We start from the raw sequence: 13,742 nt of genomic DNA on the forward strand, positions 1-13,742 counted from the left end.
TTGAGTTTCTTTATTTTATTATTTCATTTAGAGATACTGCATAGTTACAGGCCTTTTTGGCCAATATGCCCACGCCGCCCAGTTACACCCATGCGACCAATTCACCTACTAACCATGCAGAATTCCTGGAGAAAACCCTTACAGTCGCAGGGAAAATGTACACACTCCTTACAGACAACAGCAGAATTGAACCTGGGTTGCTGGTGCTGTAATAGCATTACGTTAACCATTATGCTACAGTGCCATTCGCATTACAGCATGGTGGAGTGGCGAGATCCAAATTAACAGAATGAATCTGAATCTGAACGGCTGTCAGATTCACATAATTTACATTCTTCTTCACTAATTGATTTAATTTAAATACGTTTGCTTTGTATTTAAGTTTTGTAAGCATTTAAATTGCTTTCCTTTGAAAAGTTGAACATGATTGTTCAAAGTTCAAAGTAAATTTATTATGAAAGTACATACAAGGATAATAGGCGTACTTGAAACTAGTAGTGTGGCACCTAAGGCCCAATGGCAGCAGCGAGAAGAGAGCATGTCCTGGATGGTGGGGTTACTTGAGGGTTGTTAATTTATAATGGTTATGATTATTTTTGAGGACCTTGTCCACATTCCAAGATACTTCAAGGCCTGGAAGCAATTTTGGAAATCTCCTTTGTACATTCCAAGACATTGAAAGATACTTAATGTTCCTTTACACTCAAAATGCAGGAGGAACTCAGCATGTCAGGCAGCATCTATGGAGGGAAATAGTCAACGTTTCAGGCCGATACCCTACATTTCTGCTGCTTGATTTGCTGAGTTCCTCCAGCAGCTTGGATGGGTTGGTCAAAATTTCCAGTATCTGCAGAATCTCTTGTGCTGAAGTACCTTAACAATTGGCAAGCCTGCAGGCATGGATTCGCCCACTTTCTAGGGACGGGCTTGCAGCTTCAGTGGGATGGGCATTGGCATTGAGGCCATGGCCAATTATTAGGACACTATAGAGATAATTGGTTCCCATCCATCTACAGACTGTTCACTATTGTGAGATGGACCCCACTGGACAGCAACTAATGGTTCATTCTTTCAGTGGTGATCTTATAAGTATTGCTGTCATGATTTCTTCAGTCTAGTTTTTGATGTTAGGGCAGGGCATCGAGTGGTTCTTGTAAGGGCAAGGAGCTGGTGACTTTGTTGTCCAGATATTGCCTACAGAACACTTATTATGCTGATCCATACACCATCAATGGACAGTCTCACAAAACCATCTGCCATGCGTGTACCAGTCTTTCTGGGCAACACACCTTCACAGGTGCAATTCACATTGCAGAGGGTTCATATGAAGTAAAATTTATGAGTCAGGATTAAAATATCACAGACTAATTATTGACAACAGTAAATCAATAGAAAGTCAGGCAAACAAATATTAAGCAGCAAAGTCAATTTACACAGAAATCCTGTTGTTTGTTGTTGTTTGTTGTTTACACAGAAATCACCCTGTTTACAAAGCTGATCTATTGCAATACCTCCCTGTTAAAAACAGAGTAATTTCCCCAAAGCAGCGCAGTGAGTGGAGGACAATTATGTATAAATTATGCTTTTAAAATCAATCATAGTCACTTCCAGCTGTGTGGTCATTGGGTCTGACAAACCAGTGAATTCTTTCTCTGCTTTTATGTAATATTGTCACCACACGTAGCCTAAACATAAGAGAAACTGATTTGCTTAATTGACATCAAGCAGCTTTGTTCATGATCCAAGCATGTCAATCACAGGTAAGCGTACTTAGTCCTTAAACATGTTAACAATTACTTTATATGGGGCAGGACTCCTTCAATGGTCACAGATCAAGAAAAATGTATTTGGCTTAGTCCACCTTGCACTAATGTGGACATCGTCTTTACTGTTCTTATTGTTTTCTTATAGAAAATGTATATAATTTATGATTAATAGAACATAGAACAGTACAGGTCCATTGGCCCAACATGTTACACCAACCCTTTAACCTACTCCAAGATCAACCTAAACCTTCCTCCCACATAGAGCTCCGTTTTTCTTTCATCCACGTGCCTATCTAGGAGTCTCTTAAATGTCTCTAATATATCGCTTCTACCATCACCCCTGGCAGCACATTCTATGCACCTACCAATCTCTGCGTTAAAAAAAAAACTACCTCTGACATCTCCCCTCAAAATTTCATTCAAATACCTTAAAGCTACGAGCCTTATATTAGCCATTTCCACCCTGGGGGAAAAAGTCTCTGGCTGTCCACTTTATCTATGCCTCTTACCATCTTGTGTTGGCGCATGGCCAAGTGGTTAAGGCGTTCATCTAGTGATTTAAAGGTCGCTAGTTCGAGCCTCAGCTAAGGCAGTGTGTGTGTCCTTGAGCAAGGCACTTAATCACACATTGCTCTGCGACGACAGTGGTGCCAAGCTGTATGGGTCCCAATGGCCTTCCCTTGGACAACATCGGTGGTGTGGAGAGGGGAGACTTGCAGCATGGGCAACTGCTGGTCTTCTGTACAAGCTTGCCCAGGCCTGTGCCCTGGAAACTTTCCAAGGCACAAATCCATGGTCTCATGAGACTAACGGATGCCTTAACAACCATCTTGGACACCTTTATCAAGCCACCTAGGCAGATGAATAGTTTGGCATGGACTAGATGGGTTGAAGGGCCTGTTTCGGTGCTGTGACTCTATGACACCTCTCACCCTCCTTCTCTCCAAGAAGAAAAGCCCAAGGGAAGCTTAATGTGTTTTCCTTCTGAATGCTGCTTATCTGATGCTCTGTGCCTGCGATACTGCTGCAAGCCAGTTTTTCATAGCATGTGTGCATACACGTACTTGTGCAGATGACAATAAATTTAACGTCGTCTTTAGTAAGGGTGGCATGCACTCGTCCTTCATCTATCCCACGCTGAATCCTTCAGCTCCAGGCTCTTTTGGTCTGTGAATATCGATGAGAAGCGTTGATTTTTGTGTCTTTCGTTAGATGTACACATATATATTCACGGGATGGTTTGTTACTGTCCCTTGAGCAAAGTCTGTATAACCTAAGCAGCCGAGTGTAGAGGCAGAATCCATACTCCAGAGATTTGGGTTTAGAGTGATCGATAGATTGGAAGAGTCAGAATCCAAAGACATAGAGTTATAGCACAATACATCATGGAAACAGACTGTTCTGCCCAAATTATTCAAGCTGAGCAAGGTTTTCATCTAAACTAGTTCCATTTGCCCACATTTGGCCCATGCTCCTCCTAACCTTTCCTACCCATGCACCTGTCCAAGTGTCTTTTAAATGTTATTATACCTGCCACGGCTACTTCCTCTGATAACTTGTTCCATGTACACACCATGAAGAACTTGTCCCGCTGGTCACTTTTAAATCTTTCTCCTCTCACCTTAAACGATTATCATCCAGTTCTTGATTCACTTTGCCTGGAAAAAAGGTTTTGACCATCCACCTTATCTAAGCCCCGAATGATTTCATACACCTCTGTAAGGTCACCCCTCATTTTCTTACGCTCCGAAAAGGAAAGTCCAAGCCTGCCCAACCTCTCCCTATAACTTGAGGCCTTCAAGGCCTGGAAGCAATTTTGGAAATCTCCTTTGTACTCTTTCCAGTTTAATTATATGTGAGAGAAAAATTAAAGCAGAAATTTCAATATTTCACGTCATCAAGTTGGAGGTGGATCAAATTACCTCTGATAATCCATCACTCTTGGGAATTTGGTAGTGCTGTACCAGCAGCTTTTTTGGATAATTATGATCCAAACACAATTTTTATTTCAGGGAAGTGATACAGGAGACAGCAGATGCTGGAATCTGGAACAACACACAACACAATGGAGGAATTTTGTAGGTGAGGCAGTATCTAGAAGGAGGTATAGGAGCCTTGGGTCCCACACCACCAGGTTCAGGGATAGTTATTACCCTTCAACCATCTGTCTCTTGAACTAGAGTGGATAACTTCACTCACCTCTCAACTCTAAACTGATTCTACATCCTATGAATTTACTTCCAAGGACTCTACAACTTGTGTTTTCAATATTATTTATTACTTATTATTATTAGATTTTTGTATTTACAGTTTGTCATGTTTGCACATTGATGTTCGTCCGTCTTTGTGCGTAACTCTTCATTGATTCAATTGTGTTTCTTTCTATCTACTGTGAAAATCAACAGGAAAGTGAACCTGGTGACATATATGTACGTTCTTTAATAATAAATTTAATTTGAACTTTGTTCTACAGAGGGAACTGGATAGTCAATGTTTTGGGTCAAGACACTTCATCTGTATTGAAAGAGGGCAGATAGCTAGCATAAAAGGGTGGAGCAAGAGCTGACAGATGAAGATGAGGGTTGATAGGCAGATGGAGGAGGGAGAGTGGGAATGGGACGGCCTGTGAAGTGATAGGTGGAAGTGACAAAGGGCTGAAGATTATGGAATCCTATCAGAGAGGCAGGTGGAGCATAGAACAAAGGGAGGTGGAGAGTGGAACTAGTGGGAGGAGTGGGTGGGTGATGAACAAATGAAGAGGAAGAGCTGGGGCCTAGTTGAATCAAAAGAAAGAAAAGTGACAGAGGGCGAGCAGTTCGAGGATGTTGGATAATTCAATGTTCACACCACCATGCTGGAAACTACACAGGCTGAATATGGGTGAAGTTCCTCTAACTTGAATTGAGGGGAGGCCGAGAACAGACATGTCAGTGTACATTTTGTTAGTGTATATTTTTATTTGACTTCTGTCATGAGGAACATCAGTATAATAAATTTTCCAGTGAACCTGGTGAACTAAAGCAAAAAGAAAATATACCAATACTCCACACTACAACCGGATCCACTGTTGGATTAGGGCGTAGAATTGTTATTTATCCTGTACGTGAACTTTCCTATGTTTGCTTAGAATTTTTAAATAATCACCTATATAAAGTATGTGTAATTGCTTAGCAAATTTTGTAATAATTGTAGGATAGCAGGCGTTCTACTGCGTTTTCTAGAAGCTTCTGAGTTTTTTTGCAGCTGGTGTCACACCACTAGAATCTGGCTATTTATAGGTTAATTGTGGAGACTGGAATGTTGTTATCTATAGTGTGAGTATGAGACGACCACGGCTTCTTTTTCATTGACTTTGTTTTGTTCTTTATTCTTTTAAATGGCCACATCCTTTGAGTTGCATGCCTCATTCTTGACTTCCAAAGAACCTCAGGATCAGTATCAACAGATGTAACACCACATTCCTGACCCCTGGTGTTTTGGATTCCAACTCTGGTTCTGGTCACACAGTCTGATCCACGGCACCGACCGTCCCACATCCCCGATTTATGAGAGGCTGGACTCCCAGTACCTGAACAATCAGACGCCGGACTTATTCATTAGTCTGTCTATTGCATAGAACACAAAGGGTTCGCTGCATCACTTCTGGGGAGCGCTCACTGCTGGCATGAACAACAACTAGGTCATTCAAGAGACCAAAAGTTAGGAATTGCCCTTCTGGGCAGAATGTAACTGTAAAATTGAAATTAGCTGGAGAAATTTGAGAACATAAAGTGTAGAGATTGAGGGGGAATTAAAGAGGCAAATAAGAGAGAGAAAGAGCAGAAAGTCAAAAATCAAAGTGAATTTATTATCAAAGTATGTATATATCTCCATAAATTACCGAGATTCATTTTCTTGCAGGGATGTACAGAAAAGTAAAGAAATACAATAGAATTTATGAAAAACTATTGTTAAAAGCTGACGAACAACCAATGTGTGCAAAAGAAGACAAACTGTTTGAGTGAAGTTATCCACACTGGTTAAGGAGCCTGATTGTTGTAGGGTGATGACTGTTCCTGAACCTGGTGGTATGGACTTCAGGCTCCAGTACCTCCCGCCTGACATTAGTAGCAAGAAGGGGGCATGGCCTGGATGGTGGGGGTCCTTGATAATGGAACGGTGCTTTCTTTTGGGAGGGCCCCTTGTAAATATGCTCAGTGATGGACTGCATTGTGTACACTCCTTACTGTATCCTTTTCTGTTTTTGGGCATTGAAGGAGTCCTGCCCCATATAAAGTAATTGTTAACATGCTTAAGGACTAAGTACGCTTGTATAAATAAGTATACTTGTACTTGATTCCCTATTTCACAGGTTTATGTTTGTTTTAATATCCCCTCCCTATTTGTCCTGTGCTGACCCTGTTCTCCCTCCCCCCATTCTCCCACTCTCTCTCCTTGAATCTATTCTCCTCCTTTGCTCTCTTTTCTAGCTAGAGCTGCAACTAACTGAGTCAGTGGTGGAGACAGATACACTAGTGAAGTTTAAGAGACTACTAGACAGGTATATGGAGGAATCTAAGGTGGGGGCTTATATGGGAGGCAGGGTTTGAGGGTCGGCACAACATTGTGGGCTGAAGGGCCTGTACTGTGCTGTACTAATCTATGTTCTATGTTTGTACGCTCCCCGCCATCGCTCACCCCTTCACTGTTTGCGATGATAATTTAACTCAATTTACCTCATAGAAGGTATTTTTAGTCAGATTTCTTAGCCTTTGGACTACCAGAAAGCCAGGGGAGACAGGACAGGGGGTGCAAATATAACTGCTGCTTCACTGCTCTAACCATCCAGGTCCAGCCTGACCTCCGGTACAGTCCATGTGGAGTTTGCAAGGTTTCCATGTAACAGTGTACAGCGTAGGGTTCCCCCAAGCACTCCAGGTTTCTCCCACATCCCAAAAGTTTGTAGGTTGGTGAGTCAAGTGGCCATTGTCAATTGAGCAGTAGAATCTAGGGTTGCAACACAGTTGATGAGGACAGGAGAATAAAATGAATTAGAGTAGGATATGTGCAAAAAAAAAAAAAAATGAATGGCTCACAAAGCCCATCACTATGCTGCAGAACTCTGAATTAGATACACAGAATGCTGGAGGAACTCAGCAGGTCTGGCAACATCAATGGAAAGGTGCAAAGAGTTGACATTTTGGGCCAAGGCCCTTCATCAGTGCTGGAAAGGCAGGGGAAAGGAGCCAGAATCAGAAGGTACGGGGAGGGGAAGGAATACAAGCTGGAAGGTGATAAGGGAAGCCAGGCAATGTGGAAGGTAGGTGGGTGGGGGAGGGGCACGAAGTGAGTAGCTGGGTGGTGATAGGTGGAAAATGTAAAGGGTTGAAGAAGGTGGTCTCCAATAGGAGAAGAGAGTGGACCATGGGAGAAAGGCAGGAAGGAGGGGTGTTAGAGGGAGGTGTAAGACAAGTGAGGAGAAACGGTAAGAGAGGAGCCAGAATGGAAAAAAATAGAGAAGGGGGAGGGGGAGAAATTACCATGCTGCTAGATTGGAGGCTACCCAGACTGATTATGAAGCGTTGCTCTTTCGACCTGAGTTTGGCCTCATCGTGGCAGTGCTTGAAGGTTGACATGAACTTGATGGCTCACTGTGCTGCAGAACTCTGTATGAGACAACTAGCAGTCTTTATTGCAACAATGAGGCCACTCTCAGGTTGGAGGAGCACCACCCCATGTTCCATCACCAACTCATCCATCTCTCTTTGTTTGGCTCCAGCCTTCAGCTGTGAATGTGCGGGAATTTTCAAGCATGAAATTCAATTTGAAATTTCTCTGGATAACAGATTGAATCTGATATTTTTCAATGTATCTGGTGATCAAATCTGCCAGAGTGAGCTGCTAAATAGAAGCGTTTGAACTGAAATATAATGTGTCAGCAAGAGCTACCAGGTGAAGCAACAGGTTGCAAAACCCCAAAGAAAGGCAAAAACATCAAACATCTGCAGAGGCTGTAAAACACAGGTGCGTGTGACAATAGCACCAGATGGAACAGAAATGAACAAAATTAAACTCAGGAAATTGGCCAGATGTTCTGGTGAATAAGAAAATTTCAAAGGATTGCTTTATATTTAAAAATTACGCCTGAATTCAAAGCTCTGATCCTGGAAGATGGAACAGCTCACCTTACTTCTCAGAAGACCATGAATCTGCTGGTCCACACTAAATGGATTTCCAAAACTAATTTAGGTATGCAAGTTCCCATACCAGTCCTCCCAGGCAAACTCAGTACCATTGGGCAGCAGGTACAGGAGCCTTAGGTCCCACGTCACTGGTTTCAGGAACAGTTATTATCCTACAAACATCAGGCTCCTGAACCATAAGACCATAAGTCAAAGGAGCAGAAGTCAGCCATTCGGCCCATCGAGCCTGCTCCGCCAGGCGTGGATAACTTCACTCATCTAAACACTGAGCTGATTTCACAACCTACACACTCACTTTCAATAACTCCATAACTCATGTTCTCAGTATTATTTATTTACTTTATTTTTATATAGAATTTGCACGATTTACCCTCATTAGTTGTTTGTTAGTCTTTGTTATGCATAGCCTTTCATAAATTCTATTAAATCTTTATTTCCTGTAAATGTCTGCAAGAAAATGAATCTCGAGGTAATATTGGTGGCAGACATGTATCTGGATGATAAATTTACTTTGGATTTTGAAGAATCATCGACTCAGAGGAGTAAATAAGTCAGTAAAGACACTCAGTGGCCACTTTATTAGTACCTTCTGTACCTGATAAAGTGAATATTCATGGTCTACTACTGGTGTAGCCCATCCACTTTAAGGTTCAGCATGCTCTACGTTGAAAGGTACACTTTTCCACAACACTGTCATAGCGCATTGGCTATTTGAGTTACTATCGTCTTCATTTCAGCTTGAACCAGTCTAGCCATTCTCCTCTGATCTCTCCCTTTGTAAAAAGGCATTTTTGCCTACAGAACTGGCTCACACTGGATGTTTTTTTTTTGTTTTTTCACATGATTCTCAGTAAACTCCAGAGTCTGATGTGTGTGAAAATCCCAGGAGATCAGCAGTTTGAGATACTCTAACCACCCCATGTAGCGCCAACAATCATTCCATGGTTTAAGTCTTTCAGATCACATTTCTTCCTCTTTCTGATATTTGGTCTGAACAACAGCTGAACATCTTGACCATGTCTGCATGCTTTCATGCATTGAATTGCTGCCACACAATTGGCTGCTCAGATATTTGTATTAACGAGCAGGTGTACAGGAGTATCTAATAAAGTGGCCAATGAGTGCAAGTCAATACCAGTTTCCCAGTGGATCTAATGGGATAATCATTTAATTGTGTTCTATAGAGTCACAGGGTGATGCAGCCTGAAAACAGGCCACTTGGTCCATTGGTTCTGTACTGACCATCAAACACCCATTTAAATCCCATTCCATTTTACTCTTCCCACATTTCTGCTGATATCACTTCTCACCTGTACATTAGCAACTATTTATGGCAGCTAATCAAACCATCAGCCATCATATCTTTAGCATGAGGAAGGAAACTCAAGAACCCAGGGGAAAGCTTTCTGGTATTTCAATTACAGCCATTCATAGCTCATGAATGACAAGGTTGTGCTCTTCCTCGTCACTGTTTTGTGAAGTACTTACCTTTTCCACAGGACAGAACGTGAAAGAGAGAAAGGTCCCTGCATGTGAATTCTTTCATTGTAAGGTGGCTACTGCATATCACATTGGGCTTGGTGGAATGAAGTCTTGATCCAATGACAGAACATCGAAGATAATTGGAGCCAAGTCTTTGCTACACACACTTAATGCACACATACATGGACAGACAGACAGACTGACCTCCAGATACCTCACCGAGGAAAGGGTGGTGTCCGTTCGTTCATTATGTGCCATGCTGTATGACACGGGCGATCATGGTCTTTCCATGACCATACTTGTTCTTGGCAAATTTTTCAACAGAAGTGCTTTGCTGTTGCCTTCCTCTGGGCAGTATCTTTACAGGACGGGTGACCCCAGCCATTATCAATACTCTCAGAGGTTGTCTGCCTGGTGTCAGTGGTTGCATGACCAGGACTTGTGATATGCTCATACGACCATCTGCAGCCTGCTCCCATGGCTTCACGTGACCCTGATTGGGGAGGGGTGGGGGGGGGTGAGCAGATACTACACCTTGCCCAAGTGTGACCTGCAGGCCAGCAGAGGGAAGGAGCACCTTACACTTCCTTTGGTGGCGCATTGGTTCATTTATTTGATTAGTAGGCAGTGATCTGGAGCCTGAATGCAGGGATTTATGCTTGAATCTTTGCAGAGCACCTGGGAAGCTTAATTTCAAATAATGTAATATATGTTGTGATTAGTAAAGTAGCCATCTTTAGTATTGGGAGCTATGAACCAATATATAATCTTTCTGGTACACTGAAATCCTTCAAGAAAGAGATTTACCATCATTACCCAGTCTGCCCTATATATAGAACATAGAACATAGCATGATATTGTGCCAACCTATAGAAACATACTCCATCATCAATCTAACCTTTTACTCCAACACAGCCCATAACTCTCCATTTTTCTGCATGCATGTGCCTATCTAAGAGTCTTTTAAATGTCTGTATTATATCAGCTTCTCTCTGGCTATGCGTTCACTATTCTCTGTATAAAAACTACTTCTGACGTCCCCTCTAAACTTTCCCCCACTCATCTTCAAAGGATGTCCTGTGGTATTGGCCATTGCACCCTGGGAAAAGACACAGGCTGTCCACTTAATCTATGACTTTCATAACTGTGTATACATCTCTATCAAATTGCTTCTCATCTTTCTTTGCTCCAAAGAGAAAAGGTCAATCAGACGTTCCTCATAGGACTTGTTCTTTAATCCAGGTGATCTCCCTGGGACATCCACATTGTTGACCATTAACTGCTGCCTTAGTCTGAGGGCAATTGCAGATGGACAACAAATGCTGGTATTATCCATCATGTTCACACCCCACAAGCAAATGCACAAAAACGTCAGCTGTAGCTCAGAGATCAGCATACTCATATTTAGAAGCAGGAAATTCAAGTACCACTCTGCAAAACAGCTAAGCCAAACTGTTCAGTACAGAGCAACAAACACAAAATGCTAAAAGAATTCAGCAAGTCGGGTAGCATCTCTACAGAGCAATGAACAGTCGATGTTTCAGGCTGAACCCCTTCATCAGGACTGGAAAGGAAGGGGGAGAAGGTAGAGGGAAGGGAAGGACTACAGGATGGCAAGTGACAGGTGAGACCTGGTGAGGGGTAAGGCAGGTGAGTGGGGCGGAAGCTGGGAGGTGTCAGGTGGAATAGGTAAAAGGCCGAAGGAGGAGTCCGATTGGAGGGGAAAGGGTGCCATGGAAGAAAGGGAAGGAGGAGGAGGGTACCAGAGGGAGGAAATGGACAGGTGAGGAGAAGAGAGCAGGGAAGAGAGGAGCCTGAATGGGGAATGGAAAGAGTGCAGTGAGAAATATAGTAGTTCCGCATGGGATGGTTTAGACAAATTTTTGGTCTAGCTGTATTGGTCTCTCTTGCTTTATGTATTTTTTTCAGCCACGGCTAAAGACTTCCTCAATTGTGCTGTATTTATGTATGTTTCATTTTAGCTTGGAACCTTTATATTCTACTCCAGACTGTCATGGATTACAATTTATTGGAAAAGTCACAGTAGCCAAAATTTTACCCTGAATTACTTCAGAATTGAATTTGACCCTGTCTACCACTTTTCAGAAATTGCATGGCATCATTTCAAAGAAGAACGCAATAATTCTCCAGAATCAATACTTACGCCTCAATTAACCTCATATCATCTGGTAATGGCACTGAATAGAGTCTTCAACTGAAGCTAATAAATTCACATATTTAAAACAATCAAAGAAAATGAGTAATAAGTACGGAAGAGCTTGCGCTTTGATACAGCTTTGGATGTTGTAAAATACTTTATGACAGATCAGTTACTTTAAAGATTCATGCCCAACCACAGTACAAAATACAAAATAAATAACATTAGATTACATTTTTTTAAAAAAAACCTCTGCCTAATTCTGCTTTGGAAGTAAAGAAGTGGAGTCAGGTTGGCAATTCTGGAATGAAAGTGTCCTGCAACTGTCAAACTCCCATCTATGGGTTTTTAGCAACTAAAATTAAGTTGTCCAAAGGAAATTATTGGTTTTAAAGTGATTTTTCAAAAGAATGCCTCTGTGGATTTTCTTTTGGGGTTTGATCATGCTGGCATCCAAAAAATTAAACTTTTTGTGTCAAGAAACACAAAGCTGGAAGGTTACAGCTCCAGGTCTTAAATTATCCTTATAGAGCTCAGAATTGAATCCATTCTCCTGGATAGATATGAGAAAGGTCAAGAGAAAGCAGCCTGTCCCATTCAGGTGGTGCAGCCACCTACATCAATCACAGATCAATCCACCACATCTGAACCAATTCAGGTCAAACATTCTGAGAAATTCTTCTCTGCCTGTCACAGACCACAACTCCTATACAAATCTTTGTGTCATCTGCAACCTTAAGAACTGTCTGTTTGATGTGTTCCTCCAAGACACTGATTCAGTGATGAACAAACATCCCAGGATACCAACAAAACATGCACCTAACATCAGCACAGCAGGTAAACCTCCCACTAAGTTGGCAGAAAGGAAAAAGAAAAATTTCAAACGTAGAACAGCACAGAAATGGGTCCTTTGGCTCACAATAGTTATGCTGAACATGAGGCCAAATTAAACTAAACCTCTCCTGCATGCACATGATCCATATCTCTCCATTCTCTTCACATTCATGTCTCTATCAAAAAGCCCTTAACTGCCTCTGTTGGATCTGCTTCCACCACTACCCCTGGCAACCCATTCCAGACACCCACTACACTCCTCGTCAAAACTTGCCTCACACATCTCTCCAACTTTCCCCCTCTCATCTACATGCATGCACTCTGATATTTGCCTTTTTTTTTTAAATCTTGGGAAAATATTCTATCTCCCCTATCTGTGCCTCTCATAATTGTATAAACTTCTATCCAAGTCTCCCCACAGACTTTGACACTCCAGAGGAAACAACCCAAGTTTGTCCTAAACACAAGGAATTCAGCAGGAGCTGGAAATTTAGAGCAACACACACAAAATGGTGGAGGAGCTCAGCAGGTCAGGCAGCATCTACAGAAAGAGTCAACGTTTCAGGCTGAGACCCTTCATCGGGACTTTACATCAACACTATAGATCCTGAAGTGAAGCTCAGATACACGTATATTCCCTTTTTTCTCTCTCTCTCTTTCCCCTCTCAGTTTGTCAGGTTCTATCACACACAGTATAACCAATCAACAGCAAACGTGTGTTGCATCTTCAATGTTATGAAATGCCCCAAAGGCATATTTGCAAAAGATACAGTCTTAGCAGAAAAGAATTAAGAGGAAGCAACCAAAGTCTTGGTTAATCTTACTTTTGATTAATCCTGGTTAAACTAAAAGCTTTGGGGAACACACATTGAGAGGTCAGCAGCGGGAAGTCTGAGCAATTTCAAGTTCCAGGGTATCAACATCTCTGAAGATCTATCCTGGGCCCAATAAATTGATGCAATCACAAAGAAGGCATGTCAGTGGCTATATTTCATGAAGAGTTTGGGGAGATGTGGTATGTCAGTAAATCCTCTAGCAAATTTATACAGATGTACTGTGTAGAGCTTTCAAACCAGATGCATCGCTGTCTGGTATGGAGGGGCCACTATGCACAATCAGTAAAAGCTGCAGAGAGTTGCGTCATTAAAGACCTTCATCACTCAGGACATGGACTCTTCTCATTATTACCATCAGAGAGGAGGCACAGGAGCCTGAAGATATACACTCAATGTTCTCAGAACAGCTTTTTGCTATCAGATTTCTGAACAGAAAACAAACCAACCCATGAACAGTACTTCACTATTTCTGCAGAATTTATTT

General features: G+C 42.0%; 1 protein-coding gene across 1 annotated transcript in view; it reads right to left on the minus strand.

Moving 5' to 3' along the window:
* LOC140212122 (PH and SEC7 domain-containing protein 1-like) overlaps window positions 1-13,742 on the minus strand; it is a 249,095-nt gene that overhangs the window by 195,283 nt on the left and 40,070 nt on the right. The window lies entirely within an intron of this gene.

This window comes from Mobula birostris, chromosome 18, assembly GCF_030028105.1.
Source record: "Mobula birostris isolate sMobBir1 chromosome 18, sMobBir1.hap1, whole genome shotgun sequence".
Lineage (NCBI taxonomy): Eukaryota > Metazoa > Chordata > Chondrichthyes > Myliobatiformes > Myliobatidae > Mobula > Mobula birostris.